Below are 7,851 nucleotides of genomic sequence, written 5' to 3' on the forward strand. Positions count from 1 at the left end.
AAGCAATATATAATCCTATTTTTCCTTTGATAGCATACTTTATTAAGCTATTCATCAATACTGAACCTCCAACTCTTCGAGTTTTCATTCTGGTATCAGAAATAATGTGACATTGTTAAAATCATTCCTTATCTGTTCTTTTTAAAATATTTATGGAAAAGTTTTATTCTTTTGCTGCTTGCCATTTCAAATGTATACATAACAAATTTTAATAATTTCTACCTCAATTCCTCTTTTAATTTTTTGTTTAATTTTTCCTTATAGTGTATTTAACCATATTCTTTACAGCCCCCAAAATCCTCTAAGATCCTCCTTACTATCTTACCTACCCAATTTTACATGTGCTCTCACTCATTTTCTCTCCAAAGGAAAAAAAAAATAACCTAAAACCCCAAACATAAAATAAAGATAAATAGAAACCCAATAAGAGAAAACAATACCAATAAAACAAAAGCACATACAGCCATGAGAACAATATAGAACCTACTTTGTGTTGACTAACTAGATTCCTGGAGTGTGGTTGACATACCCCATGGCACTCTGTTGGAGGAAACTGTCTTTATCTTTCCCAGCAGGTGTCAATTGTAAACAGCTTCTTAGCTGAACTGGCATTTTGTCTGTAGTGAACTTATAAAGACCATTCTATTCTGTCCCACTCTCTGGGAGTTCATATCTGTATCAGCACTGCTGTGTCTCAATTAAGCTATTTACTTGGAGTTACTGTACACCTCACCTGTTTGCAGACTTTCCCCCACTTCTTTATAAATCTGTGAGGCTTGAGATTGTGATACCTCAGTAAAACCCCCCACTCTATCCCCTACAGACAAAGAGAAGCTTAAACCAGGATTCCTAAGTGTAGATAAGAACTTAGACCCCTTTTCCCCAGGTGGCTGTATCTGCTACAGGGACTTTGGAAAAGTCAGGATATTCGACCAAAAGACTAAAAAGGGATGTGGGTTAAAATAAATTATATGGTCTGTGCCTTTAAGAACTAGCCTCATAAAGAAAGGGGAGGCTCCTTCTCCCCACCTCCCTGCTGTGAGTGAGAGGTTTGGAAGAGCCTCCCTGGAGACTTAGAAAACACCTTACTTTTGCATTCTGTACCTAAAGTATTCAGTGGCAGCTTTGGGGACTGTGATTTAGGCCAGGCCAGCCCCAGGAACAAAAGAACAGAGTCAGGATGTCTGATGGTAACCAATTAACCAAGAGATGCCCCTCTCCAGAGATAACAAGACCAGACCCCGGCGATGAGTTGTAAAACTCCTGACAGGGCAAACAGATAAGATAAAATAAGATTGAGTCCAGGCCCGAGAAAAACTTGACCAATCAAGGATGGACCCGTACTAACCCCCTCCCCTCTAAGAAATTTTATGGGTTTTGCCTATAAAAACTAACTTCCCCAAGAAAGAGGCACTCCTCCCTGCCTCACTGTATTGGGTGTAGGAATGAGTCCCTGTCTAGACTTGTATCTGCAGAATAAACCTTGCTGTTGCATTCTGGACATCCAAAGGTCTACGGTGGATTCTTTGGGGGGTCACAATCTGGGCATAACATTTGGTGCGTTGGCCGGGAAACCCCAGAGACCCCACCGGGACCCTCAAGGGTCCAGAGGTTTATTGACATCTACCGGTAAGAGCGCTTTTTGTCTTGTCTCTGTCTCTGTCTTGTCTCGTTATGTTTTGCACCGGTCGACTGATTTGTACTTTGCAGGCTCTATTTGTACTTTGCGGGCTCGATTTGTACTTTGCAGGCTCTCACTGGGACAGACGTGTCCGGACAGTGATCCTGGGAGGGAAAGAGAGACGTCTCATTCCCTCATTTGGGCAAGGGACCCCCTAGTCCCGAGCCATTTGGGGCCACCTCAGAGGTGACCATTTGATTTTGGGAGTCTCCTCCAGGGAGTGCTTAGGAGAGGAGCATCTTTGGGTACCTTTCCCCATGGTGGGAAAAAGTGCCACTTTGTATTTTGTCCCGGGAAATTGTTAGAGCCATTTTGTGGGGTTTTTTTTTTTTGTATGTTTTATTGTGGTCATTGTTACTTTACACTCTGTTTCTCTTCCAAGAAACAAGGTACATGTCTGACTGACAGGGATGTGAAAGCCCCCTGATGTCTGTTTGATCAAGGACAGAGATCCTCGAGTCTGGATTGTTTTTGGTGTGATTGAGACTGGAGGGTCACTCTCCACAGAGCACATCAGGCTGTCATTGTTCTTGGAGCTTTGTTGGTTGTCTCGTTGGGGCAAAGTTTTTCTTTCGTGTGCCCTTGGTCTTGTGTGTAGTGTGTTAACTGTTCTCATTGTTGACTTGACTGTGACGGACGCTATGGGACAGTCCCCTTCTTCTCCACTAGACCTTTGCCTAGCCCACCAGAAGGATGTGCGAGCCGCAATCGAGGGGCTTGCTTGCTGTGAGTGAGGCCATCATCATCTCAGTGCTGATGTGCTGGTACTTGAATTGTCTGTGTAAAGGTCATCTGTTTCTGCTACTCACCTCCCTCCCTCCCTAGCTCTCTTGCTATCAGGACTGCAGGCAGCTGGCTGCTCTCACGAGGGTGGGGGTGTGTGCTCTCAGTACAGGCGGGCTAAGATTCTCATGTCCTGCTCTGGACAGGACAATGGCTGCCTGCAACTGACAACTGTGTAAACACTGAACAGAGAATCTGACTTTAGTCAGAGGAGTTAACAAAAATTTTTTTTCAGGAACACTGGCAGCCAAGGACATACTTTATGACCACTGCTCCCCCTCCCTTCCTTTACTGTGATAACTTCAAGGTTTCTTCTGCCAGCCAGGAATTTCTCTTGTTAACCCTTCTCTGTCCTGGTTTTGCTTAAAAAAAAAAAAAGGTTACCAGTTCAAGATACTAGGAAAATTATGCTTTTGTTTCCACAGGAAAAACAAAAATTTACATGGGTTTTGGTCATTTGAGTTCAATGTGTTACAAATACTTGCCACCATTTAAAAAAATTGGTTTCAAATTATTGTTGGTTAAGATAAAAGTTTAAATAAATGATTTTTGATTTAAAAAAACAGTTTAAGATATAAAAATTTAAAGGCTTAAACATGTCATGAGGGTTTAAATATATGATATTTTGGGTCTAAATAAATAGTTAAAAGATATAAAAATATAAAACTTTAAAGTTCAACTTTAAAGTTTAAATAAATTATAAGATTTAAATAAGGTTTATATAGGGTCTAAGATATAAAGATTTTATATAAAATGCAAGCTATTAAAATAAGTTATAAAGGTCTGGCTCCAAGAATAAAATGTCACTGCCTATGATTGATAAGCTACCATGGCTATGTTATAAGTTTAACTAACAGTTTCTTGTTTATGGTATAGTGCTGATGCAAATTCAGAGTTCTTGTTATGGTATATGCATGTATTTCTGTTCTTGTTTAAAATATTGCAACTTTACAATACATTCTAGAGTACTGAGGGAAATCACAAGAAGGACTTTGGTAAGAGTTACTGTTTTAAGAAAAAAAAATAAAATTTGTCTAGCGTAAATGTTTGAGGGATCAAAGGAATGGACTGAAGGTACATGGAAGGTTGTAGAAGGTCAGAGGGGATGTGATATAAACTGTTTGTTATGGTTTCTTATACCTGCAAATACTGAATTTAAAAGTTAATTCTTATTTGTTTTCATCTTAAAAATGGCTAATGATTCTGCAAACTGCTTATATATGTATGTATACAGGCATGTGACTTGAAAATGAAAGCAAGCTTTAACTGTATGTATATATGTAACTTAGATCCAACTGTGTGTATGTGTGCAAGTAATTATTGTTTAAAAAAAAAAAAAAACTAGCTTTAAACAGCAACCACGTGGCTCCCTCCATCTTGGCTGGTGACCTCCTGGGCAGCCATGTGGCTGGCAGCCATCTTTTACTAAGGTTATAAAGATCTACTCGGGTTAATACCTAATACTTATGTCTTTACCAAGTGTTCAACAGCAAGTTTCTAGAGAATTTAAATAGATGGCAACATATGTTTAATAAATAAGGTATTTAATTAATATTAAAGCTGCACATCAATGCTTTTATATACAGGAATATACCTTGCTCTGGCAGCCAAACTTTGCAACATAAAGGAATCATAGGAAACAGCTGAGGTTTGCAAATGTATGGCAGGACTAGAGTTCCAAAAAGAGTCTAGACGCAGTGGTGAAAGACATTTGAGAGATCTCAGTCTTTTAAGAACAGTTTTTATAGTTAAAAACCAATGGCTTAAAAAATGTTTCTTCTTACCCAAGGTATGTTCAGGCTTCAGAATGTTATATAATGATATTTTATTTTGGTTTCTTTACTGAACCTGTATTTGATGCTAGAAGAGCTTCAACTTAAAAGCATTGTTTTTAGGCTACTTTTGTAGACTATTAAAGAACATAAATAGTCAGTCATAAATAATTGAGTTTTTTTTAATTATAATCAGGATAAATAAATACTGATATAATATTACAGGGATATGTTTACTTATTTACTCAGTCATTTGCATATGTTTTCAGGGTTGAGCTTGAAACAAGTAACTAGAATCAAAGTTTGTCTATTCAGATACACTTGGACAGCCCTCATACTTCAGAGATCTGCAGAATATGGCATTTAAATGTTGATCTAAAAGCTTATTATATCAGACAGGCTTCCAATCCTAGCAGTGACCCAAGGTCTCCAAAGAAGATTACATACAAGGCACCACAACGTCTCTGCCTGGATCATGGCTACACTGACCACAGGGCAAGATGCCCCAATGCCTGGCTTACCCGAGAGCTGCAGAAGGAGGTGGCACATTTTTGGGAGCTGCTGATGGCTCAGGGACTCTCAGCCTCTGCCCTAAGAGGTCTAAAGGTAAAAGAGGACAGTCCTGGAGATGCTCTGTCAGTGGTATCATCTCCTCCCACCCCAGCTTCACCCTAGTCTCCTCCTCCACACAATGGGGAGCTGGAGCCCTCCTTCTCCCCCAGTGCTGAGCCCCAAATTGGGCCTGAGGAAGCCATAGAGAGGCTACAAGAGACGGAAAAAGATTATTGCCAAGATAAATGAGACTTAAAAAAAAGCCTCCTAAGACAAAAGCCCTCAAAATGGAGAGAAAAACATTGCTGGCTAAGATGGGCATGGCTGTCCGAGAGGATGGTACTGTACTGTAAAAGACTCCCTACCTGGCAAATCTAAATGAAGACCCCTTGATATCTGAATGTCTTCCCTACCACATCAAAGATAATGTCACCAGGGTTGGCCAGGTAGATGTAAATATCAAGTTGACTGGACAGTTCATCTGGGAGCAACATTGTCTCTTCCGAAGCATCCCCCAGCCTGATGGAAAAGTGATGGTCACATTAGAGCCTGGTAAAGAAACTGATGGGAAGCTTGTGACAGAACTGCTGGTGCTGAAGTCAGGAAACAGGATCGTAATGGGCCGGATGGTGAAAGAAGATTGATGCTGTTATGACTGCTGCCTCCAACGCTCTAGAGACCTGGGTAGGGATTGGTCCCTGTAATTTATAGGATTGGAAGCTTCTTGGTCTGCACTCAGATATTATCCTTCTCAGATTTCTGATAGTACTGATGGCTAGGCTAGCTCTAACTTTGTCAGCATGGGAGCATCAACCAGATCCTTCTGCAAGGAGATAACTAGCTTGTTAGTTTACTTTTAGGATAAAAAAACTTCTAAGCTTTGACGATCTCAAAAAAATAATTTAAGATAAAATATGTTTCAGATTACTCTCTTGTTCTATGGTTCAGAGCTTAACATTTAGGAGCCCTGATGAGCTGGTAGAGCAATGACTACTTATTGTTCAGTTACAAGCTCAACATTTTAAATTTGTTTTAGATGTCATCTAAATATATGTAAATATAAACCTAAAAATGCTTCTCATGAGGCCAAAAATCTCTGTCCAATTTATACCTGGCTTTCTGGACAGAAGAAAAATGCACAAGCTTTTAACCCAAATCTGTAGTTCTTGTTGGGACTCAAAGGTATGAGTCCACTTCTGCTGTTTTACAGATACCCATTACCTGCTTTGTTCACAATATGGATTTCAGTACAGATTAGTAATACTAATGTATCTAAAACTTTTATGTCATTTTGTAAGTAGGCCTCAAAGGATCAAAAGAGTCATAAAACCTAGATCCACTTCACAGAAGTTGGAAGGACCCCAGATAAATATTCCTAAAGATAATATTTTCCTCTCTCATGGTTTTGGGACTAGTGCTTTTCCCATTACTAAAGATATGGACCTAGGGGTTTCAAATAAGTTCATAAATTTTAACTTCTGTTTCTAGTTTAAATTTGTCTCAACAGATCTCCATTTGGCTGGCAGTCACCTCCAAGCTTCAGTTGCTGACTGCACTGCTCCAGACGACTGTGAGCTCCAGACTTGCTAAAAGCTGACGTGGACCAGCCCAGCTAACACGATTCTTCCCTGTCCCTATGGGGTCAGGCAGCTACATGCTTCTGACAAATGCCCCTTGCCCAGTCTTTGACCAGCATTTCAACTTTCTGCCCCCTGCCCGACAACTGCGCCCCAGTGCCAGCTTGAAGCAGTTCCAGAAGAAAACACTTCGTCCATTTTCCCTCTTCAGTAAGGCTGAAATGCTGGGTCAAAAAAGCTCCCTAATATAGAGGCAAGTCTAATAGGGCCCACTGTGATCCTCATTATCTTACTCAGGCCCTATATACTTAACAGACTAGTACAATTTATAAAACAGAGGCTAGGCAGCATATAACTCATGGTACAACGGAGTTATACACAAGTCAGGACCACCGAATATGAGTCATATGCAGACCCCGAAGTGAGAACATGAGAATCTCTTAAATTAGAGCAAGTTAGGGGCTCATGATTGAGCCCCTCTAGGAACAAATAAAGGGGGGAAATGTGATACCTCAGTAAAACCCCCCACTCTATCCCCTACAGACAAAGAGAAGCTTAAACCAGGATTCCTAAGTGTAGATAAGAACTTAGACCCCTTTTCCCCAGGTGGCTGTATCTGCTACAGGGACTTTGGAAAAGTCAGGATATTCGACCAAAAGACTAAAAAGGGATGTGGGTTAAAATAAATTATATGGTCTGTGCCTTTAAGAACTAGCCTCATAAAGAAAGGGGAGGCTCCTTCTCCCCACCTCCCTGCTGTGAGTGAGAGGTTTGGAAGAGCCTCCCTGGAGACTTAGAAAACACCTTACTTTTGCATTCTGTACCTAAAGTATTCAGTGGCAGCTTTGGGGACTGTGATTTAGGCCAGGCCAGCCCCAGGAACAAAAGAACAGAGTCAGGATGTCTGATGGTAACCAATTAACCAAGAGATGCCCCTCTCCAGAGATAACAAGACCAGACCCCGGCGATGAGTTGTAAAACTCCTGACAGGGCAAACAGATAAGATAAAATAAGATTGAGTCCAGGCCCGAGAAAAACTTGACCAATCAAGGATGGACCCGTACTAACCCCCTCCCCTCTAAGAAATTTTATGGGTTTTGCCTATAAAAACTAACTTCCCCAAGAAAGAGGCACTCCTCCCTGCCTCACTGTATTGGGTGTAGGAATGAGTCCCTGTCTAGACTTGTATCTGCAGAATAAACCTTGCTGTTGCATTCTGGACATCCAAAGGTCTACGGTGGATTCTTTGGGGGGTCACAATCTGGGCATAACAAGATGATGGTATTAGTAAAGACATTCCATTTTGGGCTGAATTCTCAAAAGTCTCTAGTTGCAGGTCTGGTAATATTTATTGCTGTCTACTGCAAAATGAAGCTTTAGAGTTAGGAATGCAACAATCTATGGATGTATGAGTAAGCATCCAGTGCCAGGATTGTTTTACCTCTTTATAAGTTTTGGGCAAAAGCATTCCAGAAACCTCCTCAGA

The 7,851-nt window shown here is 40.7% G+C and overlaps 1 long non-coding RNA gene across 1 annotated transcript; it reads left to right on the plus strand.

Moving 5' to 3' along the window:
• The first annotated feature begins 779 nt into the window (after window positions 1–779).
• On the plus strand, window positions 780–7,586 carry LOC143268637 (uncharacterized). Its single transcript, XR_013044684.1, has 2 exons — window positions 780–1,629; window positions 2,700–7,586. It is a non-coding gene; the product is annotated as an uncharacterized LOC143268637 (long non-coding RNA).
• The last annotated feature ends 265 nt before the right edge of the window (window positions 7,587–7,851 follow it).

Source organism: Peromyscus maniculatus, chromosome 15, assembly GCF_049852395.1.
Source record: "Peromyscus maniculatus bairdii isolate BWxNUB_F1_BW_parent chromosome 15, HU_Pman_BW_mat_3.1, whole genome shotgun sequence".
NCBI classification, from domain to species: domain Eukaryota; kingdom Metazoa; phylum Chordata; class Mammalia; order Rodentia; family Cricetidae; genus Peromyscus; species Peromyscus maniculatus.